Source organism: Cervus elaphus, chromosome 31 (assembly GCF_910594005.1).
Source record: "Cervus elaphus chromosome 31, mCerEla1.1, whole genome shotgun sequence".
Classification (NCBI taxonomy): Eukaryota; Metazoa; Chordata; class Mammalia; order Artiodactyla; family Cervidae; genus Cervus; species Cervus elaphus.
The window spans coordinates 38,851,179-38,878,638 of NC_057845.1; positions in this window are offsets into that span (position 1 = coordinate 38,851,179).

Below are 27,460 nucleotides of genomic sequence, written 5' to 3' on the forward strand. Positions count from 1 at the left end.
ACCAGCTTGAACATCTGCAAGTTCACGGTTCATGTATTGCTGAAGCCTGACTTGGAGAATTTTAAGCATCACTTTACCAGCATGTGAGATGAGTGCAATTGTGTGGTAGTTTGAACATTCTTTGGCTTTGCCTTTCTGTGGGATTGGAATGAAAACTGACCTTTTCCAGTCCTGTGGCCACTGCTGAGTTTTTCAAATTTGCTGATATATTGAGTGCAGCACTTTCACAGCATCATCTTTCAGGATTTGAAATAGCTCAACGGAATTCCTTCAACTCCACTAGCTTTGTTTGTAGTGATGATTCCTAAGGCCCACTTGACTTCACATTCCAGGATGTCTGGCTCTAGGTGAGTGATCACACCATCATGATTTTCTGGGTTGTGAAGATCTTTTTTGTACATTTCTTCTGTGTATAGGAGAGCTTCCCTTGTGGCTCAGCTGGTAACGAATCCACCTGCAATGAGGAAGACCTGGGTTCGATCCCTGGGTTGGGAAGATCCCTGGAGAAGGGAAAGGCTACAAACTCCAGTATTCTGGCCTGGAGAGTTCCATGAAATGTATAGTCCATAGGGTTGCAAACAGTCGAACATGACTGTGTATAGGGGACTGGAATGCAAAAGTAAGAAGTCAAGAAACATCTGGAGTAACAGGCAAATTTGGCCTTGGAGTACAGAATGAAGCAGGGCAAAGGCTAATAGAGTTCTGCCAAGACAACGCACTGGTCATAGCAAATACCCTCTTCCAACAACACAAGAGAACTCTACACATGGACATCATCAGATGGTCAACACCGAAATCAGATTGATTATACTCTTTGCAGCCAAAGATGAAGAAGCTCTATACAGACAGCAAAAACAAGACCGGGAGCTGACTATGGCTCAGATCATGAACTCCTTATTGCTATATTCAGACTGAAATGGAAGAAAGTGGAGAAAACCATTACACCATTCAGGTATGACCTAAATCAAATCCCTTATGACTATACAGTAGAAGTGAGAAGTAGATTTAAGGGACTAGATCTGATAGAGTGCCTGATGAACTATGGATGGAGGTTCATGACATTTTACAGGAGACAGGAATCAAGAACATCCCCAAGAAAAAGAAATGCAAAAAAGCAAAATGGCTGTCTGAGGAGGCCTTACAAATAGCTGTGAAAAGAAGGGAAGTGAAAAGCAAAGGAGAAAAGGAAAGATATATCCATTTGAATGCAGAGTTCCAAAGAATGGCAAGAAGAGATAAGAAAGGCTTCCTAAGTGATTAATGCAAAGAAATAGAGGAAAACAATAGAATGGGAAAGACTAGAGATCTCTTCAAGAAAATTAGAGATACCAAGGGAACATTTCATGCAAAGATGGGCTCAATAAAAGAAATAGAGTAGTCTCTCAAAAAAATCCTAATTTCTGCATCTGCCGACCTGCCTCCTCTTTCTTATTTTTGTATCTGGCTGCTTTCGGACCCTATTACACATGGAGTTCAGCCATCTAATCTGCAACTGAATTGAGAGACACTGATTTGTTTTACTAATTTTTAGGTTGATAGCTAATAAATAGAGAAGTAATGCCAAAGTTTGTTTTTATTCTGTATAATGTAGTACTTACCTTGTGAGTAAATTAATTATTGGCTAACACAGCATGTTGGTTTTAGTAAAACTTTTTAGGTAAGTTGGTTCTGTTATAACTACCACGTTCTTTTTTCTTTTCTTTTTTTTAAATTAAGAGAAAAAGAAAAAGAGTTTAAGGGTATTTCATAAATAGCTTATAGATAAAAAAACATATTATTTTTTAAAACTTTCAAGCACAGCAATGCAACAGAGTTCACGTGGTGAGAAGCACTTCTCACAATGCACAAGCTGTGAAAGTCACACATTTCATTAAAAAAAGCATTTCTGAGCAAAGCATCAAGTCACACAAGCAAACATGGGAGGGAGAAAGGAGTCTTTGGAAAAGCAGTTATTCCCTACAGATCCTGAATCAGCAGCTCTCAGCTGCAAAAATTCCCTATTCTTGATGTTTTGTTATCCTCAGGTCCCCTGAGCTGCAATTAAGTAATGACAACTCTTGGAACTTTGAAAAGGGATATTAAAATTTGTGGTTTTATCTATCGATCTATCTATATGTTGCAGGAAGGGGGACCCCTTCCAGGGCCCGAAACTGGGCTCTTGTCTAACACTCAGAAATGAATTGTCCGAGGAGACACATGTGCTGACAAAGCAAGAGATTTTATTGGGAAAGTGCACCCGGGTGGAGAGCAGGAGGGTAAGGGAACCCAGGAGAACCGCTCTGCCGCGTGGCTCGCAGTCTTGGGTTTTATGGTGATGGGATTAGTTTCCGGGTAGTCTTTGGCCAATCATTTTAATTCAGAGTATTTCCTGGTGGCGCATGCATCACTCAGCCAAGATGGATGCTAGCGAGAGGGATTCTGGGAAGTGGACGGATAGGCAGTGTCTCCTCCCGACCTTTTCTGAACTCTTCCGGCTGGTGGTGGCTTACTAGTTCTGTATTCCTTATCAGGATCTCCTGTCATAAAACAACTCATGCAAATAGTTACTATGGTGCCTGGCCAGGGTGGGCGGTTTCAATCAGTGTGCTTCCCCTAACATATATATATATATATACATATATATATATACATATATATATATATTTGGGATGGAGTGGGAGGAGCAGAGATGGGGAATGATGAAGTGAATAATATTGACCTTATACCAAGAATACTTCATCAGGCATGATATAAACGAGCCCTCTCCACCACAGATTTAAGAACTCCGGAAGAAGAGACTTGAACAAAAATTGAGGCAGTAGATGAAGAAGAAATTTTCTCTTCAAAATATTTGTTAGAATTCTTTAAAAACACACATAGCCTTTTTCTGCTGGTAAAGTTAAAATATGTTTCTTATTGAAATGTATGTTCAGTTCAGTTCAGTTTCTCCGTGTGTTCAGTTCGTGTCCGACTCTCTGCAGCCCCATGAACTGCAACACGCCAGGCTTCCCTGTCCATCACCAACTCCCAGAGTCTACCCAAACTCATGTCCATTGAGTCGGTGATTCCATCTAACCATCTAATCCTGTCGTCCCCTTCTCCTCCTGCCTTCAATCTTTCCCAACATCAGGGTCTTTTCAAATGAGTCAGCTTTTCACATCAGGTGGCCAAAATATTGGCGTTTCAGCTTCAACATCAGTCCTTCCAGTGAACAACCAGGACTGATTTCCTTTAGGATGGACTGGTTGGATCTTCTTGCAGTCCAAGGGACTCTCAAGAGTTTTCTCCAACACCACAGTTCAAAAGCATCAATTCATCTGTGCTCAGCTTTCTTTATAGTCCAACTCTCACATCCATACATGCCCATGGAAAAACCATAGCCTTGACTAGATGGACCTTTGTTGACAAAATAATGTCTCTGCTTTTTAATATGCTGTCTAGGTTGGTCATAACTTTCCTTCCAAGGAGGAAGCATCTTTTAATTTCATGGCTGCAATCACCATCTGCAGTGATTTTGGAGGCAAAAAAATAGTCACCCACTGTTTCCACTGTTTCCCCATCTATTTGCCACGAAATGCATGTAGGAGTACAGAAAGCTATTATGACAAAAATAAAGTGATCCATAATCCTATACCAAGGGATGTCAATATTAATATTGAAGTGAACTTATTTCAGAAATGGGAGTGTGTATTATTTCTTTAAGTTCACACTTTATATACATAAAAATAACCAGATATAATGATGAGTGTTTGAGTATATGTATAAATATATATCAAATATACACTTTTAAACTTGCTTAAATTATTCAAATACTCATTTTTTGCACATGTAGAGTGACTGTGTCCTAGGTAAAATGATTAATTTTGCAAATTTAGTTTACTTGACAAAGAAAGGAAAGAGAAATCTAATGATGAATATTAAAACCTTTCATAAAACTTTTTTATATTGGTTTTATAATAATTATGAATATTATACTATAGTTAACACATTTCATTATTTAGTATCTTCCATTGAATAACTCATTTTCCCCATCCTTCAGCATTTATTTTGTTTAATATCTATTTCAACAGAATTCTATTTAAGTAGCTATTTTAAAAATATAAAAGAGATGTTATGTTTTCTAAAAATCTACCTATGTAATTATTTTTCATTGTCATCAGTTCAATTCAGTTCAGTTCAGTTGCTCAGTCATGTCCAACTCTTTGCGATCCCTGTGAACCGCAGCACACCAGGCGCCCCTGTCCATCACCAGCTCCCGGAGTCCACCCAAACCCATGTCCATCGAGTTGTTGATGCCTTCCAACCATCTCATCCTCTGTCGTCCCCTTTTCCTCCTGTCCTCAATCTTTCCCAGCATCATACACACAAAAATAAATCTTCTGAGTTTTAAAATTTGTGGGTGAGACAGTTTGCCAATGTAAAAGTTCAGAAGGTGCTCTATTCTTTTAAGCATTAATATTTTATTTTTTATTAATGTTTTATTTATACATCAACTACTGAAGTATAGTTGATGAACTGTCAGGAAGCATTTAACAGGAGGCTTCCTGTGCACTGTTTTGGATCTGTCATGAATCCTCTGTTCCTTATTAATTCCTGATTTTTAAGAGGAGAGGCAAGCCTTTCCGGGGGCTGAGGAATCCAGGCATTTCCTTCGTTAGTTTCTCCATATGGTGATAAATAACTATTTACGACCCTCTTCCTTTTTATGAACCATATGTTAAAAGTGGTTCTTTATGACTCTTTCTCTTTGATAAGGATCGCCTTATGTTTTGTAAGTCTGGAATTTTGATTTTTATCTTTGCTGAGAATAGCTACCTTGTGAGACAGTATATATGCCCACACCATGTTGAATAAAACACCTTGCTCCATCTGAGCTTGGGTCCCCGTCTTTCTTTCCTTCTTTCCTTCTCTCTCTCTCTCTTTCAAATAACTCCTTGGAGCGCGGAGGCCCGCTCAGCTCACGTTCTTGCCCGGGCTTCTAAGACCCTCTCGAGAAGGCGCCCTGTGCCTTCACCCCCTAGAGAGGGCGCCTGGTGCCTCCGTGCAACAGCGCAAGCTCTGCAAAGTGGTTTATTGGCTCTTCACGTAAATCAGGGAATTATCTGCCTCTCTCTCTCTTTCTTACTGTCTTATCATCGACTCCGGACCACCAGGTTCCAGTCCATTAAAGGGCCAACAATGTACAATATTATGTAAGTTTCATATGTATAATATAGTGAGTCATGACTTTAAAGATTATACTCCATTTATAGTTACTCTAAAAACTGACTGTATTCTTGTTTTGTACAATATATCCTTGTAGCTATTTTATACATAATAGTTTGTACTTAACACCCTAGCCCTACATTGCCCATCCCCCTTTCCTCTCTTCACAGGTAGCCACTAGTTTGTTCTCTATATCTGTGATTCTGCTTCTTTTTAAAATTATATTCATTAATTTATTGTATTTTTTAGATTTCACATTTAAGTGATATCATATTTGTCTTTGCTGGATTTATGTCACTCAACATAATACCCTACAAGTCTAATTCATGTTGCTGCAAATGGCAAAATTTCATTTTTAAGGTTGATGCTTGGATGGCATCACCAGGTTGATGGACTTGAGTTTGAGCAAACTCTGGGAGTTGATAATGGACAGGGAAGCCTGGTGTGCTTCAGGCCATGGGGTCACAAAGAGTCGGACATGACTGAACAATTGAACTGAACTGTACATTCCGCTGTGTGTGTGTGTATGTGTGTGTGTATACTACGTGTGTGTGTGTGTGTGTGTGTATATATACACATACATCATATCTTTTTTATCCACTCATCTGTGGAAGCAACTCATAGGTTGCTTCTATGTCTTAGCAATTGTAAATAATACTGCTATGAACACTGGGGTGAATACATCTTTTCAAATGAATGTTTTTGCTATTTTTAAGATACATACCCAAAAATGGGCATGCTGGGTCATACGATGATTCCATTTTTAGTTTTTTGGGGAACCTCCATAATGCTGCAACAATTTACATTCCCATCGGTGGCTTGCACAGTTTCCAATCTCCACAACTTTGGCTATTTGTATTCTTTTTGATGATAGCCATTCTGATAGGGGTGAAGTGATGTCTCATTGTAGTTTTGACTTGCATTTCCCTTCTAGCATTATTGTTAAAGAATAAATCTAAGGACAACACCCTTTAAAAAGAAACTAATTCTTTTAAAGGAAAAATTGCAAAAAAAAAAAAAAAAAAGTAGTGGCAGCATTCTTTTTCCTGCTTCCCTCCCTTCTTCTCAAGTCTAAATTAACAGAAGACAACTGTGACATATTCAGTGTGGACTACTGGCTGTGAAAAATCAGTTGCTGATGATAACCCACAGGAGACACTAAATTTGCCTCGCCTAACCCAGCCCTGAACTTCCCTCCTTGAAGCTAAAACAGACAATATTTGCAAAAATGTAAGCAGCTTATTGTATCAGCCTGTGATATAGTCTAAATTTAAGGCTGATAAAATGTACTACCTTGTTATTTTGTAAAATCAGGAGGACTTTGAGTGACCTAATCACACATTCTCCTTCCCTCTGCTCCTGCAGAAATGTCCCCTAACCAAACAGGCCTCCTTACTAAAAGGACAAAATAAGATAAACCTGTTTATCCCTGAAGAGTGGGTTTCAGCCCACCGAGTTATTCAAATACAGCAATCACATCCTCCTGTGGGGACCAGGGAGAACCCCACTCTATCGGTACTCCAACGTTTACCTTCCACAGACCCTAGTTCACTCTCTTCCCAAGTGTAACCCCTATGTCTCCTGTGTGGTGTTTGGTGTCCTCCTACCCTTGGCTGTGGCATATATGTCTTTCCTGGGTAAGGTATAGTGTGTTTGGCCATCCCACAACCCCTTGGGCAGGGATCCCTCCCTCATTAATGGGGTGAATAAACTGTGATTAAACATTGGTCACTCTTATAATTCAAAACCGTTTTCAGGATTGACCACCTATGAATCTTTTTTTGGTAATTTTAAATGGAATCTCATAATTCCCTCTGAATTCCTTTTGAATTATTTTTTCACGTCTTCTAATCTCCCCTCTGTTCTAAAGTTTTCCTTCACTTAAATTTTTATTGAGCAACTATTTTATACTAGACACTTATCAAGGTACTGATAAAATAGTAGTGAATAAGGCAAGACAAAAATCAACATGCTTATTGAGCTTTTATGCTAGAGAGTATATAGTGTATGAGATAGCAGTGTGGATCATAGAGAAGGGAGATATGAGCTGAATGTGTTAGCTACAAGTTTGGAAAGTGAAAGTGAAGTCGCTCAGTCGTTTCTGACTCTTTGCGACCCTGTGGACTGTAGCCCACCAGGCTCCTCTGTCCATGGGATTCTCCAGGCAAGAATACTGGAGTGGGTTGCCATTTCCTTCTCCAGGGAATCTTCCTGATGCAGGGATCAAACCCAGGTCTCTCACATTGCAGGCAGATGCTTTAACCTCTGAGCCACCAGGGAAGCCCAGCTACAAGGTTAGTAGGGTGATGTTACAGCTCTGACCTGGAAAAGTGAAGGGAAAACCACATGGATATTCAAGGAAGAAGAGTTCCAGGCAGAGAGAACAGTATGTACAAAATACTGAAAGTGAAAGAATGTAACTTTTCATCTTGAGTACTTAAATGATTGGTTTGATCTCCATTTCTCTGCATCAAAGCTATCTACATAGGTATGATCTTTTATCACTACTATTAGTTCTTTTTTTTCCTCCCCAAGTGTATGGATAGGTTCTTGACATGACAGAAAATTGTTAAGGCTAGGGAAATATTTTTCAGAGTAAATTAATTTTACCCTCTTTTCTCTCAGAACCTTCTCAAGGGGCAAATATGTATTTTATGCAGGCATTTTACACATTTTATATGCTCATTCATGGCTGTTCAAGAGAATACATGGTATTAATTGAATTAATGAGTAACTGTCTTTGCACAGATGCTTAATACATTTAATATAAAATATACAGACATGTAGGTTTGGCCCTGGAAAGTTTTGTACAGTCATTTATGTGACAACTCTCCCACTCTAATACAGGGATTATGAAAAACTCTGATTTCAATCTAGTTAAATTCAGCTGTTGACTTTGGAACTAAATTCAGTATGGTCAGAGATCTCTAAATAAGCTTAAGTATTTGAAATTACCATAAATTCAAGTTTAATTTCTCCTGTGTGACTTTGGACCAGTCACTTAACCTGTAATACTTAGATTCTCATCTGAATACAGTAACTAATTTTACACTTTCTTGTTAAAATACAATAGTGCATGGGAAACAGATTATATAAACCAGCAAAAATAAATCTTGCGCTTATTACACTGTATACCTTATGCCTGTATAAATGTCCCACATTCACTCACCTCTGGAGAAAATTATGTAGAGCATAAAAGTGTGCGAGAGTAAAAGGATTTTATTATATATGTATTTTCAAGAGGAGAGAAAGGAAGATGTAAGTTTCACACCCGTATATTTTCTCAGTAAGTTGTTGATATGTAAGGGCATGCTGGGATTTGGAACTATAATAGTGAGGAAAACAATTAGAAAACATGCCATAGGTAATTCAAAACAAATGAATTGCATAAAACAATTGAACTAAAAAAAAAATCCTAGAAGGAGGTAAAGTGTTTAAGAAACTATTTTCTTGAATATAGGAAAAAAATCCTTGACAATCTGCCCAATAATAGAGTTCAAAATCAGAATATTCTATGAATGGTGGTTTTAAAGTCTTGCCTTGTAAATAGTGGTAGCATAAATGGAAATTAATTCTTGTGGTTTAACCTAAATTTGTCTATAATACAAAGTTGCTTGATGCAAAACTAACAGAGTAAAGGAAACTACAACCTTATAAGTTAGCATACCTAATGAAAGACAAATCAGTTAAAATGCCCATCAATTAAGTTAACTGTTATTTCATGCCAGTATTGTAGGTAATTAACATGCTATAACCTTACAGAAATTGCTTTTACTTCTGCCCATTCATCCTCACCCCAGTTTATGATCTCATTTATCTACACCTATGAGTGTCAAATTAGATTGTACTTGGGAACATATTTCTGTTTTTACTAAAATATACTTAACCCTGAAAAGATGTGGGGCTTGGCATTTAGATAACAATATAACATATGTTTTATTAGATACACTGAGTTTTTTTTTTTTTTTTTCTGGGGTTTTCTTGACAATTTGCTGTTCTTTAAAGTTTTAGAAATCCCACTGTGTTCTACAGAATGGCATTTTTATTCTCTTGGATCATCTCTATCATTTGAGTTCATTAACTATCAGATATTTTTCTGACATTTTCTGTTTAGATTTAAATTAACTTTACCCACTGTCTTCCCAAAACTTATTTTTCTCTCACCAACATATATTCCTGACCTTAAAGAAAGGGTAGGTTTAATAGATAATCTCAGTTAAATTTGAATTTTAATTAAACAAAATAGATGTTTTTAAATTTAAGTATGTCCCAAATTTTTGTGGATTTATCAATTAAATTTTATTGTTCTTACCAAGTCTAGAAACTCTAAGAGAAATGAACAAAACTGAGATACAGTAACTATATAAGATACTTAAAACTTCAAATGAGAACACTGCTTATAATTTAATGTTAAAAAGATGTGCATGTGTACACTAATGTATTCCTTTTTTTTCTCACATATATTGTTATTGTTTAGTCACTCAGTCATGTCCATCTCTTTGCAACCCCACACGCTTTAGCTTACCAAGCTCCTTTGTCCATAAGATTCCCCAGGCGAGATTACTGGAGTTGGTTACCATTTCATTCTCCAGAGGATTTTCCCAAACCAGGGACTGAATCCAAGTCTCTTAGTTCTCCTGCATTGGCAGGCAGATTCTTTACCACTAGTGAGAGCTGGGAACTTCTCAACATATATATTTCTTGCAAGATTGAACCTCCAATAGGATGCTTTAATATTATATCATAAATAAAATTAGATTTTGCTATATTTTACTTTTGTAAAATTTTCTCTTTAGGAATGACTTGAAAGCAGTTGAAAACCATTAGTGTATATCATGATAAGTAAAGTAATATTTTATTGGAAGCCTTAAGAAGCCACATTTCTTCGTAGTGAAAACGAATTAATATTTCTAGAAAATGGCGCTTCCACTTTAGGTCATGTGAAATAGTAAAGGAAAACATCATTCCCACTAAAAAGAATCTTCTGTTGAGAGATATCAAAGAGCAATTAAAGCAACATGAGCTAGAAAGGCTAAAATTCTGGAGAGGTGAGGACCATGGAAAGATGAACTGAGTTTTATAGCTGGTTATCCATGGGTTCATTAATAAGTACAAGGAAGTCATAGTTTGAATTTAATTAAATACATAAGATTAGAAGCAGGGAATTCAAAGTTTGCCGGGTTAGATGGTTAATGCTGGGGAAGAGAAAACAGCAGAAATTTTGGTTATTACATGAAGCTAGAGAGACAAAAGTAGCAGTTTGTTAGCTTGTAGTATTGAGTTTTTTCCATCAAGACATTGCAGTTCTGAAACTAAGTTACACAGAGAGAAAATGCTAGGCAAAGAGCCTCTGGAAATTAAAGGATACTATTTTACTTACTGTGTTCTACAAAACTATCATAGCTTTTTTATTAAAAAACATTATTTACTTGTCTGTGCCGGGTCTTGTGGCATGCATGATCTTTGATCTTTGTTTACACATGTGGGATCTTTAGTTGCAGCATACATGATCTGTTTAATTGTAGCAAGAGGCTAGTACTTTGTATTGCCTAGTAAATACTTCCTCTATTTTCTCTTAACTCCTCTGAATCATTTGAAATCAAGCTACAAAAAATGGTGCTTATCATTTTCAAATGAAAGTTAAAGTTACTTAGTTGTGTCTGACTCTTTGAGAGCCCATGGACTACAGCCCACCAGGCTCCTGTCCATGGAATTCTCCAGGCAAGAATACTGGAGTGGGTTGTCATTTCTCCTCCAGGGGATCTTCCCAACCCAGGGATCATAGCTGGGTCTTTTGCATTGCAGTCAGATTCTTTACCGCCTGAGCCACCAGGGAAGCCCATTATTTTCAAATACTTCAGTATTATTTTGTGTATAAGGATGTGGTGATTTAGTCACTCAGTCATGTCTGACTCTTTGACCCCATGGACTGTAGCCCATCAGGCTCCTCTGTCCATGGGATTATCCCAGCAAGAATACAGGAGTGGGTTGCCATTTCCTTCTCCAATGAATAAGGATATTGTTCTATATAACCATAATACAACCACCAAAATCTGGATGTGAATATTGATATATTGCTATCATCCAATCAAGAAAAATTCCATCCTAAAGGTATTTGGTAAGGCCATAAAAGATAGCTGACCATACTGAGTTGGAGGGGAGCGTGGTTTGCAGATTGCTGTGTTGAAATCTGAGAAGACTGAAAAAGAGATTATCAGCAGTAACAAAGCCTAATGCAGGGCAGCAAAAGCCAAAGTGAAGAAAGTTGTATCCAATTGGAGACACAGCCTGGTGTATGGAGGTCAGAGATTGAGTATATTAAGAACATCTTTTGCATGAGAGGGTAGCCTGGCTAAAGATGTCATGGTCAGACAGAGCAAATGATGTACCCATAAGGGGCTAAGGGTAGGGACAGGCTCTTATAAGTGGTTGAGGTGAAAAGGATATCCGTGTGATGGAGAGTGGACTGTTGCAGGGTGAAGGCAGAGCAGGGTAAAAGGAATCTCCATGGGGCCGGATATCAGAGTTCAAGTGGTGTAAGGAAGATGTCCCCAGAGATCAAAAGCCTAGGATGGCATGTTGGCATTGTGGTTTATTTACAGTTTGGCTCAAATCATGTGAAATTTGAGTGAGTTTGAACCTCTTTTTTTTTAACTTTGATAATCTGTGGTTTGTTTCTTTAGATTTATTTCAGTTGTTGTAGGGTAGATATTTTGGTAAATCAGTAGTTAGGTACTTATTTTTGCAAGGCAGATTATGAATTTTCTGTACTTTATAATCTAACTAGTTTTTAGTCATTTTGAGGAAGTCTTATACAATCATTTTGAAAAGTATATATTATATATTTCTGTGATAAAAGGTTTATATGATTGATATAAAATCAATTGATACTTTGAAAATTTGACATAAGTAATAAGAACTTGAGAGTGTAGACTCATAATTATGTTACTCAGATAGTATCCAAAATGGATTCCAGATTGAAGTTCTTATATGAGGTATATAAATAACATATGTCCATGTGTAAAATTGATCAAAACTATCTACTTCTTGTTTTCATTTTGGGGTACCTTTACATTTAATAATTAACATTTGAAGGTACTAAATATGATAAACTAGGAGAAAACAGATGATCAAAGTCATCATATTTATAGAATGCAATGTGTAAATTCACTTCATCTCTTCAGTGTAGATACAGAAAAAAAAAATTTTAAGGCTTAAAAAAAAAAAAAAACTAGTGTCTGGTAACCAATGTATGTTTTCTCATTTACTTCTTTTTGACTATGTGGGCATTTCAGATAATCAATGCCAACTCTTAGAAAATTAATGTGGTGCATTAATTAACTGAGCTAATTCAGAATAGTGGATTACAGATGGCCTTATCAATGCATCTAAATCTTCAAAAGCTTGACAATTAAAAAGAAATATGTGATACTTTCAGTATTTTCAGTTAGATGAAAATGGCACTTGTGTATCTTTCCTTAATATAAAAGATGAATATTTCCTAAGCAGTGAGAAAATTAAGAATAAAAGTATAAAATGCTTGGAAATTTTTATAAAGTTTATAAGCATATAAAGTTTATAGTTTATAAAGAACTATTCATATGGCATTATTCATACTTCAAATGCCAACTCTGTATCTATGCACAGTTAATCATAACATATACTAAGAAAAAACAAAGTCAAGGAAATGATTACTAAAGTGACAGATTCCTTTAAAAATGAGAATATAACAAAATAACAATGGCTCACATTTTGGCAGGGAAGGAGCAACATGAGAGATGGAAACAAGGAACCCAGTGGGTCTCCATGGACATAATTTCTATTACCATCTAAATATGAGTTTATAGACCAAGAAGACAATGGGGTGAGTTAATATGAAGTGATTTAAAAAAGCACATAAAACTTACATTTATATCATCCATAGAAAGAATCATAAGCCCAGAATCAAAAAGTATGCAAAGTATAGCAAAGGCTATAAAGATGTGTGGGGCATGGGAAAAAGTTGTCATCTCTGTATAACTGAAGTCTTAGAAGGAGAATAGAGAGATGAGAAGACAAATATTTATTAAAACATTGGTTAAAGATTTTCAAATGCTGATTGCATACATCAAACTATGGATTCAATCAATTATTTAAACTTCAAAAAGGACAAATATAAAGGAATTCACATATAGGCTTTATCATAGTCAAACTGCTCATAGAGACAAAAATAAAAGTTTGAAAACTATTGGAGAAAATTCATCATTAGTTTCAATAGTGCTGGAAAACAAATCTGCTAGCCTAGAATCCTATACTGGCAAATATATTTTTCTTAAATAAAGGTAAAATAACACCATTTTCAGAATAAATGAAAACCAAGGAACAGGTGTGTAATAAGGGACTATTAGAGTTCTGGCAGAAGAAAACTGATCCCAGATGAATCCATAGAAAATATTTGAAAGAACAGCAAAGGAAGGATGGAATAACATTCTTCTTTTTAAGAAAATGGTGATAAAGTCTTAAGGAGTCTAAGACATATGTGGAAATAGAATATATGGTAATTGATTAGGGGTTTCCTAAGACTCAGTTCAGTTCAATCGCACTGACGTGTCCGACCTTTTGTGACCCCATGGACTGCAGCATGCCAGGCTTCCCTGTCCATCACCAACTCCCGGAGCTTGCTCAAACTCATGTCCATCGAGTCAGTGATGCCATCTCATCCTCTGTTGTCCCTTTCTCCTCTTGTCTTCAATCTTTCCCAGCATAGGGGTCTTTTCCAATGAGTCTGTTCTTCACAACAGGTGGCCAAAGTATAGGAGTTACAGCTTCAGCATCAATTCTTGAATATTCAGGATTGATTTCCTTTAGGATTGACTGGTTTGATCTCCTTGCAGTCCAAGAGACACTCAAGAGTCTTCTCCAACACCACAGTTCAAAATCATCTGTTCTTTGGTGCTCAGCTTTCTTTATAGTCCAACTCTCACATACATACATAACTACCGGGAAAACAATAGCTTTGACTAGACAGATCATGGTAGGCAAGGGTAATGTCTCTGCTTTTTAATATGCTGTCTAGGTTAGTCATAGCTTTCCTCCCAAGAAGCAAGCATCTTTTGATTTCAGGGCTGCTCTCACCATCTGCAGTGATTTTGGAGCCCAAGAAAATAGTCTCTTACTGTTTCCACTGTTTGCCCATCTATCTGCCATGAAATGATGGGACTGGGTGCCATGATCTTCATTTTTTGAATGTTCAGTTTTAAGACAGCTTTTTCACTCTCCTCTTTCACTTTCATCAAGAAACTCTTCAGTTACCTTTCACTTTCTGCCATAAGGGTGGTATCATGTGCATATCTGAGGTTATTGATATTTCTTCTGATAATCTTGATTCCAGTTCATGCTTCATCCAACCCAGCACTTTGCTTGATGTACTCTGCATGTAAGTTAAATAAGCTAAGTGACAATATACTGCCTTGATGTACTGCTTTCCCAATTTGGAACCAGTCCACTGTTTCATGTTCAGTCCTAACTCTTGTTTCGTGACCTGCACAGATTTCTCAGGAGGCAGGTCAGGTGGTGTGGTATTCTCCATCTTTTTCAGAATTAACCACAGTTTGTTGTGGTCCAAACAGTCAATAAAGCTCAAGTAGATGTTCTTCTGGAACTCTCACTTTTTCGATAATCCAACAGATGTTGGCAATTTGATCTCTGGTTCCTCTGCCTTTTCTAAATCCAGCTTGAACATTTGGAAATTCTGTGTTCATGTATTGTTGAATCCTGGCTTTGAGAATTTTAAGCATTACTTTGTTAGTGTTTGAGGTGACTCTAATTATGCAGTAGTTTGAACATTCTTTGGCATTGTCTTTTTTGGGGATTGGAATAAAAATTGACCTTTTCCAGTCCTGTGGCCACTGCTGAGCTTTCCAAATTTGCTTGCATATTGAGTGTAGCACTGTAACAGCATCATCTTTTAGGATTTGAAATAGCTCAGCTGGAATTCCATCACCTCCATTAGCTTTGTTCGTAGTGATGTTTCCTAAGGCCCACTTCCCTTTGCATTCCAGGATGTCTGGCTCTAGGTGAGTGATCACATCTTCATGGTTATCTGGGTCATGAAGATCTTTTTTATAGTTCTTCTGTGTATTCTTGTCACCTCTTCTTAATACCTCTGCTTCTGTTAGGTTACTCCAGGTATTTCTTGACTTCCTACATTGGCATTCTAGTCCTCTGTGATGAAAAGGACATCTCGTGTATATGTGTTAGTTCTAGAAGGTCATGTAGGTCTTTATAGAACTGTTCAACTTCAGCTTCCTCAGCATAGTGGTTGGGGCATTGAATTGGAATACTGTGATATTGAATGGTTTGCCTTGGAAATGAACAGAGATCATTCTGTTGTTTTTGAGATTGCACCTGAGTACTGCATTTCAGACTCTTTTGTTGACTATGAGGAATACTCCATTTCTTCTAAAGGATTCCTAAGACTACCCACATCTATAATAAGTCACTAGAAGTATTCATAGTCTCAGCATAGTTGGCCCTGTCGCTCAGGTTTATTTCAGAAACACAGCAGCATAGTGACATAGTGGCATAGTACATAGTAACATCAGATACCCAGCTGGTTCAGCAAGGGAAAAAGATAAGCAGAGTATGGAGCAATCCATGTGCAGGCATCCTACACTCTCTTCCTGACATGGGAAATCACACAGGGTATCCCAACCCTGTAGCAACTAAAATACAGCTTCATAGTGCAGTGCTTCTGCCCAGAGAGGTCCACCTGAGTCTCGGAGTTTACGCTTTTTTATTGGGAACTTTTCATGTGGGCGTACTTTGCTCAACTACTAGACTCTCAGAAAAGGAGCAGATGTTCACTATAAATCACACTGTAGCACAGAGAAACAACTTATCTGTTAGGGAGCATTTCAGAATCTGTTTCCAGATGCAGTCAAGCAGGCCCTTCCAAAGACAGCAGCTTCAGGCCTGCTTTGTTTAGTATTTTCTGCATAGTAACAGTAGCCCCTAAAATAGGAAAGGGAAGGTAAGTTAAATTTTTAAAGCATTCTTTCATTGTTCAGAAGGTGATAAATATTTTTTTTTCTTGTAATCACTGGAGTATTAACTAAAGGAAAAAGTAGGGATTGTGACACTCAAGATAAGTGAAGTGAAATAGTATGAAAATACCTGGGTGATTAATAGAAGGAAAGAAGTAAGAAATCAAAGGAAAAAGCTAGTGCTGTAAATAGGTAACGCAGAACAAGTTACCACATACTGATACCACATACTGATGTAATAGTCCACCATAAAACAGATTGCCAGACTGGGAAAATAAATACAAAGACAAACTAAAACCCAACTATGATGCTTATAAGAGATAACACTTTAAATACAAAGATGTGGAAAACTTGAAAGCAAAGGAATGGAAAAATTATGCCGTATAAACATACCACCAAAAATCTAGTGATAAAATCAGACGACAGGATGCATCCAACAAGAATAAATAGCAGTTCTAATTTGTATACATCAAACACTGTATAAAAAACACAATAGACACATAATATTAAAATAGTATTTGTGGTTGCAAATGCCAAAGGACAAATTTAATGAACTATTTTTAACACTTCTACATTGAAATCTAGAAACCATGATTGAGGAAAATTTTAATAAGACCTAAGTAGATAAAGGAAAATACCATGTATATTGACATGAAGCATATTATTGTAAAAATGTGTTTCCCACAATTTATAGATTCACAGCAAGCTCAATAAAGATTCTGAAACCAAAGCGATCTCTAGAGGAACAAATCTGGAAGATTATACTATCAGATATCAATCTCAGAAAATTATATTAATCAAAACTGTTGTACAGCTGTAGAAAATAAAAAGCCCAATAAAAGTATTAACAAAGAAACTGGCTGCATATATGTCATCATCTGATTTGGGCGGTGAATGGGGAAAAGAATGGTCTTTTCTATTAATTATGCTTGGTCACGTGATTGGGAGAGGCATATGAAAGCTTTCCGGGTTGCTGTAAACATTTCTCACTTGATCTAGATCATGGTTATACAAATGTAGACATATGTAAAGACTCAGCTAGCTGTTCTCCTAAGATCTATATACTTAAAGAATGAAGGATTTGCGGATATTAAAGAATCCTTGCATTCCTGGGATAAAGCCCACTTGGTCGTGGTGTATGATTTTTTTAATATGTTGTTGGATTCTGTTTGCTAGAATTTTGTTAAGGATTTTTGCATCTATGTTCATCAGTGATATTGGCCTGTAGTTTTCTTTTTTTGTGGCATCTTTGTCTGGTTTTGGAATTAGGGTGATGGTGGCCTCATAGAATGAGTTTGGAAGCTTACCTTCTTCTGCAATTTTCTGGAAGAGTTTGAGTAAGGTAGGTGTTAGCTCTTCTCTAAATTTTTGGTAGAATTCAGCTGTGAAGCCATCTGGTCCTGGGCTTTTGTTTGCTGGAAGATTTTTGATTACAGTTTCGATTTCCTTGCCTGTGATGGGTCTGTTAAGATCTTCTATTTCTTCCTGGTTCAGTTTTGGAAAGTTATACTTTTCTAAGAATTTGTCCATTTCATCCAAGTTGTCCATTTTATTGGCATAGAGCTGCTGGTAGTAGTCTCTTATGATCCTTTGTATTTCAGTGTTGTCTGTTGTGATCTCTCCATTTTCATTTCTAATTTTGTTAATTTGGTTCTTCTCTCTTTGTTTCTTAATGAGTCTTGCTAATGGTTTGTCAATTTTGTTTATTTTTTCAAAAAACCAGCTTTTAGCTTTGTTGATTTTTGCTAAATTGAAAGATAAAAACCATATGATTATCTCAATAGATGCAGAGAAAGCCTTTGACAAAATTCAACACTCATTTATGATTAAAACTCTCCAAAAAGCAGGAATAGAAGGAACATACCTCAACATAATAAAAGCTATATATGACAAACCCACAGCAAGCATCACCCTCAATGGTGAAAAATTGAAAGCATTTCCCCTGAAATCAGGAACAAGACAAGGGTGCCCACTCTCACCACTACTGTTCAACATAGTGTTGGAAGTTCTGGCCACAGCAATCAGAGCAGAAAAAGAAGTAAAAGGAATCCAGATAGGAAAAGAAGAAGTGAAACTCTCACTGTTTGCAGATGACATGATCCTCTATATAGAAAACCCTAAAGACTCTACCAGAAAATTACTAGAACTAATCAATGAATATAGTAAAGTTGCAGGATATAAAATTAACACACAGAAATCCCTTGCATTCCTATATACTAACAATGAAAAAACAGAAAGAGAAATTAAGGAAACAATACCATTCACCATTGCAACAAAAAGAATAAAATACTTAGGAGTATATCTACCTAAAGAAACAAAAGACCTATACATAGAAAACTATAAAACACTGATGAAAGAAATCAAAGAGGACACAAACAGATGGAGAAACATACCGTGTTCATGGATTGGAAGAATCAATATTGTCAAAATGGCTATTCTACCCAAAGCAATCTATAGATTCAATGCAATCCCTACCAAGCTACCAACGGTATTTTTCACAGAACTAGACCAAAGAATTTCACAATTTGTATGGAAATACAAAAAACCTCGAATAGCCAAAGCAATCTTGAAAAAGAAGAATGGAACTGGAGGAATCAACCTGCCTGAATTCAGACTCTACTACAAAGCCACAGTCATCAAGACAGTGTGGTACTGGCACAAAGACAGAAATATAGACCAATGGAACAGAATAGAAAGCCCAGAGATAAATCCACGAACCTATGGACACCTTATCTTTGACAAAGGAGGCAAGGATATACAATGGAAAAAAGACAACCTCTTTAACAAGTGGTGCTGGGAAAACTGGTCAACCACTTGCAAAAGAATGAAACTAGAACACTTTCTAACACCATACACAAAAATAAACTCAAAATGGATTAAAGATCTAAATGTAAGACCAGAGACTATAAAACTCCTAGAGGAGAACATAGGCAAAACACTCTCCGACATAAATCACAGCAAGATCCTCTATGACCCACCTCCCAGAATATTGGAAATAAAAGCAAAACTAAACAAATGGGATCTAATGAAACTTAAAAGCTTTTGCACTACAAAAGAAACTATAAGTAAGGTGAAAAGACAGCCGTCAGATTGGGAGAAAATAATAGCAAATGAAGAAACAGACAAAGGATTAATCTCAAAAATATACAAGCAACTCCTGCAGCTCAATTCCAGAAAAATAAATGACCCAATCAAAAAATGGGCCAGAGAACTAAACAGACATTTCTCCAAAGAAGACATACAGATGGCTAACAAACACATGAAAAGGTGCTCAACATCACTCATTATTAGAGAAATGCAAATCAAAACCACAATGAGGTACCATTACACACCAGTCAGGATGGCTGCTATCCAAAAGTCTACAAGCAATAAATGCTGGAGAGGGTGTGGAGAAAAGGGAACCCTCTTACACTGTTGGTGGGAATGCAAACTAGTACAGCCACTATGGAAAACAGTGTGGAGATTCCTTAAAAAACTGGAAATAGAACTGCCATATGACCCAGCAATACCACTTCTGGGCATACACACTGAGGAAACCAGATCTGAAAGAGACACATGCACCCCAATGTTCATCGCAGCACTGTTTATAATAGCCAGGACATGGAAGCAACCTAGATGCCCATCAGCAGATGAATGGATAAGGAAGCTGTGGTACATATACACCATGGAATTTTACTCAGCCGTCAAAAAGAATTCATTTGAACCAGTCCTAATGAGATGGATGAAACTGGAGCCCCTTATACAGAGTGAAGTAAGCCAGAAAGATAAAGAACATTACAGCATACTAACACATATATATGGAATTTAGAAAGATGGTAACGATAACCCTATATGCAAAACAGAAAAAGAGACACAGAAATACAGAACAGACTTTTGAACTCTGTGGGAGAAGGTGAGGGTGGGATGTTTCAAAAGAACAGCATGTATACTATCTATGGTGAAACAGATCACCAGCCCAGGTGGGATGCACGAGACAAGTGCTCCAGCCTGGTGCACTGGGAAGACCCAGAGGAATCGGGTGGAGAGGGAGGTGGGAGGGGGGATCGGGATGGGGAATAAGTGTAAATCTATGGCTGATTCATATCAATGTATGACAAAACCCACTGAAATGTTGTGAAGCAATTAGCCTCCAACTAATAAAAAAATTAAAAAAAAAAAAAAAAAAAAAGAATGAAGGAGTGTTTCATGAATTCCATAGCAGTAGTTAATATCAGTTAACAAGGCAGGGGTGTATTTTATGTGGAGTGATTCCAGCAGCAGAGAAAGATCCAGAGGTTAAAACTCATACTGAGCCTCTGCACTGGGTGACAAGTAATGAACTCACTGGGCCCAGTGGAGAGCTAGCCTCCCACAAGCAATTGGATGGAAAGAAACTAACAATGGATGCTTCCCTGGTGGCTCAGAGGTTAAAGCATCTGCCTGCAATGCGGGAGACCTGGGTTCGATCCCTGGGTCAGGAAAATCCCCTGGAGAAGGAACTGGCAACCCACTCCAGTATTCTTGCCTGGAGAATCCCATGGACGGAGAAGCCTGGTGGGCTACAGTCCACGGGGTCACAAAGAGTCGGACACGACTGAGCGACTTCACTTTCAAACTAACAATGGAAGGTGAATATGTGTTGGAGAAATGGCGTACAAACAAATTTCAAGACAAGAATACTAAAGTTTTCTCTTAGTAAGAATTATGCTATGAAAACTTTGGAAACACAATATTTGGGACCCATCTTGTGGGGAAAAGTTTTGTCATGAGAGTTAATGATCAAATGAGTGGAGGTCTGACAAAGTGTCAGAAATCAACTCTGAACATGTAGAAGGTTTAGGAGCACAGAAAACTCAGATGATATGGAGAGCATAAGCCCAAGTATTAAAACTGAAATCCTAGCGTGGTATGTGAATAGCAGAACCTATTTCCACAACCAGATGTTTTAGGAATAATTAAGAAAAACTGAAATAGGCAAATGAGATTATTGTTTGGTATCTCTACGGCAGCACTACTTTACTGCCACTTTCCATTGTCTTAAAATACTTTGTTGTTGTACAGTGGCTCAGTCGTGTCCGACTCTGTGACCCATGGACTGTAGCACGCCAGGTTTCCCTGCCCTTCACCAAATCCCGGAGCTTGTTCAAACTCATATCCATTGAGTCAGTGATGTCATCCATCCTTCTCATCCTCTCTCATCACCTTCTCTACCTCCTTTCAATCTTTCCCATCCTCAGGGTCTTTTCTAATGAGTTGGATCTTCATACCAGGTGGCCAAAATATTGGAAGTTCAGTATCAGCATCAGTCCTTCCAACGAATATTCAGAATTGATTTCCTTTAGGATTGACTGGTTGGATCTCCTTGCAGTCCAAGGGACTCTCAAGGATCTTCTCCAGCACCATAGTTCAAAAGCATCAATTCTGTGGTGCTAAGACTTCTTTATGATCCAGCTCTCCACATCCATAATGACTGCTGGAAAAGTCATAACTTTGACTGTATGGACATTTGTCGGCCCAGTAATGTCTCTACTTTTTAATATGCTGTCTAAGTTGGTCATAACATTTCTTCCAAGAAACAAGTGTCTTTTAATTTCAAGGTTACAGTCACCATCTGCTGTGATTTTGGAGCGCAAGAAAATAAAGTCTCTCATTGTTTCTCCATCTATTTGCTATGAAATGATGGGACCAGATGCTGTGATCTTAGTTTTCTGAATGTTGAGTTTTAAGCCAGCTTTTTTACTCTCCTCTTTCACCTTCATTAAGAGGCTCTTTAGTTCCTCTTTGCTTTCTGCCATAAGGGTGGTGTCATCTGTGAAGGTTATTGATATTTCTCCCAGCAACCTTGATTCCAGCTTGTGTTTCATCAAGCCCAGAATTTCTCATGATGTACTCTTCATATAAGTTAAATAAGCAGGATGACAATATACAGCCTTGACATACTCCTTTCCCAATTCGAAACCAGTCCATTTTTCCATGTCTGGTTCTAACCGTTGCTTCTAGACCTGTGTACATGTTTCTCAGGAGCCAGGTAAGGTAATCTGGTATTCCCATTTCTTTCAGAATTTTCCAAAGTTTGTTGTGATCCATATGGTCAAAGGCTTTGACATAGTCAATAAAGCAGATGTTTTTCTGGAACTCTTGTTTTTTCTATGATTCAATGGATGTTGGTGATTTGATGTCTGGTTCCTCTGCCTTTCTAAATCCAGATTGAATATCTGGAAGTTCTCAGTTCACATACTGCTGAAGCCTAGTTTGGAGAGTTTTGAGCATTTCTTTGCTAGTGTGTGGAATGAGTGTAACTGTGTAGTAGTTTGAACATTCTATGGCATTGCTTTTCTTTGGCGTTGGAATGAAAACTGACTTTTTCCAGTCCCGTGGCCACTGCTGAGCTTTCCCGATTTGCTGGCATATTGAGTGTAGCACTGTAACAGCATCATCTTTTAGGATTTGAAATAGCTCAGCTGGAATTCCATCACCTCCACTAGCTTTGTTCGTAGTGATGCTTCTTAATGTCCACTTAACTTTGCATTCAAGGATGTCTGGCTTTAGGTGAGTGATCACACCATCGTGATTATCTGGGTCATGAAGATCTTTTTTGTACAGTTCTTTTGTGTATTCTTGCCATCTCTTCTTAATATCTTCTGCTTCTGTTAGGTCCATACCATTTCTGTCCTTTATTGTGCCCATCTTTGCATGAAATATTCCCTCAGTATCTCTAATTTTCTTGAAGAGATCTCTAGTCTTTCCCATTCTATTATTTTCCTCTATTTCTTTGCACTGATCACTGAGGAAGGCTTTCTTATCTCTTATTGCTATTCTTTGGAAATCTGCATTCAGATGTGTATATTTTTTCTTTTCTCCTTTGCCTATCACTTCTCTTCTTTTTTTAGTTATTTGTAAGGCCTCCTCAGATAACCATTTTGCCTTTTGTTTTTCTTTTCCTTGGGAATAGTATAGTTTTGATCACAGCCTCCTGTACAATGCTATAAGCCTCTGTCCATAGTTCTTCAGGCACTTTATCAGATCTAATCCCTTGAATCTATTTGTCACTTCCACTGTATAATCATAAGGTATTTGATTTAGGTCATACCTGAATGGCCAGGTGGTGTTCCCTACTTCTTCAATTTAAGTCTGACTTTTGCAGTGAGGATTTCATGATCTGAGCCACACTTGATTTTCAGTCTTGTTTATGCTGACTGTATAGAGTTTCTCCATCTTTGGCTACAAAGAATATAATCATTCTGACTTTGGTATTGACCATCTGGTGATGGTCATCACATGTAGAGTCATCTCTTGTGTTGTTGGAAGAGGGTGTTTGCTATGACCAGTGCATTGTCTTGGAAAAACTCTTTTAGCCTTTGCCCTGCTTCATTTTATACTCCAAGGCCAAACTTGCCTGTTACTCCAGGTATTTCTTGACTTCCTACTTTGGCATTCCAGTCCTCTGTGATGAAAAGAACATCTGTGTGTGTGTGTGTGTGTGTGTGTGTGTGTGTGTGTGTGTGTGTGTGTGTGTGTCTAGGTCTTCATAGAACAGTTCAACTTCAGCTTCTTCAGCATAGTGGTTGGGGCATTGGCTTTGATTACTGTGTTATTGAATGGATTGCCTTGGAAATGAACAGAGACCATTCTGTTGTTTTTGAGATTGCACCCAAGTACTGCATTTCAGACTCTCTTGTTGACTATGAGGAATACTCCATTTCTTATAAGGGATTCTTTCCCACAGTAGTAGATATAATGATCATCTGAATTAAATTCACTCATTCCAGTCCATTTTAGTTCACTGATTCCTAAAATGTCGACGATCATTCTTGCTATCTCCTGTTTGACTGCTTCAAATTTACCTAGATTCATGGACCTAACATTCCAGGTTCCTGTATAATGTTGTTCTTTACAGCATCAGACTTTACTTTCGCCACCAGACACATGCACAACTGGGTGTTGTTTCCACTTTGGCTCAGCCTCTTCCTTCCTTCTGGAGCTATTTTTCTGCTCTTCTCCAGTAGCATATTAGGCACCTGATGACCTGAGGAGTTCATCTTTCAGTGCCTATCTTTTTGTCTTTTCATACTGCTCATGGGGTTCTCAAGGCAAGAATGCTGAAGTGGTTTGATATTCCCTTCTCCAGTGAACCACGTATTGTCAGAACTCTCCACCATGACCTGCCCATCTTGGGTGGCTCTATATGGCATGGTTCATAGTTTCATTGAGTTAGATAAGTGAGCCATGTGATCAGTTTGGACAGCTCTTTGGTTATTTGGTTAAAATACTTTATAAGATGATAACTGTAGAAAATAAGATATTCTTTTCTATAAAAGTACTTGCATTTTACTGCATACAAGTTAATTGTGATTGTTCATTTGTGGATATTGTCCTGTTTTGAATCTAGTTGAAAATTCATTTCAGTTTTCATGATTAATTATTTTATGTGCATTCATAGAATTCTCCATTAAGTCAATATTAATGTTATATAAAATTTTGATATGTGTTCATTTCCTACTTGCGTGCACGTCATGATACCTTTTGTAAGAAAGTATTCCTCAGTAGGTCGAAGATAAGGCTCTCAGACTGTGAATAGTCTCTATTAAAATGGTGCTTTGAACTTCTGAGGTTAAAATGTCAGTTTAAAGATCTGTCTGCTCTCTTATACTTCTTCCTATCATATGACATGGTGCGGCAGCTATGGAAAACAGCACTAATATTGCTCAAAAACATTTAAAATAGGGTTACTGTATGATATAGAAACTCTACTGGGCATAGAGCCAGAAGAATGGAAGGGAAATGTGGAATTCTTGTTCTAAGGACAGAGAATTTCATTTATATTAGGTGAAATAAATCCTAGAGGTTTGCTGTATGATGTAGTACGTATTGTTAACAATGTGTGGCATTTTGAGTTTCAAAATTTGTTAAATGGATAGAGTTCATGTTATGTTTTTGACATGCATACAGACATCAAACAAAGGAACACAATGAAACTTCGGGAGGTGTTGGATATGTTTAATCCCCTGATTGTGGTGATGATACCATGGGTATTTGCATATACCCAAACTTATCAAATTGTACACACTAAATGTGTCAGTTCTTTGTGTATCAGTTATACCCTAACAAAGCTGTTAAAAATATAACATGGAAAATAATATGCTTATTTCTAATAAATTTATATTAAATCAAAGAAAAACTGTCTAAAAACATCTATGTAGAAAACAAACACATTGAAAAATAAGACCTAAACGTTCTTCAGATACAGCATAGCCATTGTTTAAATGATTCTTTATTGTAAAGCTGTCAATTTACTGAAAATTTATCAATAATTTCAATGCAATTCAACTGATAATTCCAATGTTTTTCATTTTGAATAATTTTATATATGTTCTATAGAAATTGACAAGCTGATTCTAGTTCATAGTGAAATGCAAGTGCCAAATATAGGCATGCCACTTTTGAAAGAAAATTAAAGTGGAAACTTGTATTGCATATCAAGTCTCTTTGTACAGTCTCAATAATTAAGACTGTGGTATTGGGCCAAAATACATTAACGAAACAGAATTAGAGGGCTCATAAAAAGATGTAGGTGTATATGGTCACTTGATAAATGATCAAGTGTAAGTTAACCAGTTAACCTGTGAAATAATGCCCAACTCTATTAGTAAAGAGGGAAATGTACTTAGTCTTTTTTTTTTTTTTTTAGTTTTTTTTTTTTTCCCTAGTCTTCTTATAAGTGGAAAAATCCAGTCAGCTTCCTTAAAACCTGTATTGTCTGCCCTCCTGGTTACTTATGGCTTACGGATACCTATGCTGTGCAGTGGGTTTTAGTTGCATCACTGTTAACAACACTGTTAACAAACTGGATGCTTACCCACCCCCTCGTAATCCCAATTTCAGTTTTGTGAGATTTGTATTGTTTACATTGTATTATCAGTAGTACAATATGAAATAAATAAGAACAATAAGTATATAACTGTCTATTATGTTGCACTTACATGATTTATTTTGGATGTTTCACTAAGATCATTTTGCATTTTTTTTCCATTTATTTTTATTAGTTGGAGGCTAATTACTTTACAATATTGTAGTGGGTTCTGTCATACATTGACATGAATCAGCCATGGAGTTACATGTATTCCCCATCCCGATCCCCCCTCGACCTCCCTCTCTACCCAGTCCCTCTGGGTCTTCCCAGTGCACCAGGCCCGAACTCTTGTCTCATGCATCCAACCTGGGCTGGTGATCTGTTTCATCATTTTGCATTTTTAAATTCCTCTTAATCTTTTGTCAAAGGATAAAAATTCTAGGTTCAACATGTAAATCCATGGCTGATTCATGTCAATGTATGGCAAAAACCACTACAATATTGTAAAGTAATTAGCCTCCAACTAATAAAAATAAATGGAAAAAAAAATTCTAGGTTCATGAACTTTGCACATTTGTCCTTCAGTTATAATCTGTGACTAATTTGCTGACAAAATAACTAAAATTTGGAAATATATATTTAAATAAATATTTTTAAAATATTTAAATAAATAAATATTAGTTGCATTTTTATGTGTCACTTTACCAAAAATAAGCTTCTGACAGTTTAGTCTGTTGAGCTCTCTATTAACTAAATTTATCTTATAGACATATATGGAATTCACCAGAGTTCAAGTGGACCTACCATCAGGATGAATGTCCTCACATTTTGAATAGTGGTAGGGCTGAAAATTATTAATGTTGGACACTCTCTTATGATAACAAAGTGTTAAAACACACACTTTAGAAGATACTTGAATTATTATGTCTTGATTTATATATTTCTTCAACAATTAATTTTGTATATTTTCCAGTAGAAAAAAAATAGCAAAAAGAAAAAAAAAGCATTTCCTATGTTTTTTAAAAAAAATTATTTGTCAAAATTCAACAACAAAGATATTCTATTTCCACTTGTGCCATTTTCAAATACTGGGGTCAGAGAAGGAGACATTTCATAATATTAGGTTTATAAGAATTTGACTTCACAAAATAATTTCCAAAGTGGGCATTTTTTTCCATTTGAGAATTAATTTTTTTATAGTGTCTTGTAGGAATTGTTTTTATTCATAGATTAAAACTATCAATTTTACATAATTTTTGATTTCCATGTTCTTTATTCACCAGAATCTATTTCACCTCAGTGTTTGTACTGGTCTCAGACAAGTAAGAATTCTATATTTAAAGGAATTCTATATTTAAAATTCTATATTTATTCTATCTATTATCTATTCTATCTATTAAAATAGCCTATTATAGAGATTTAT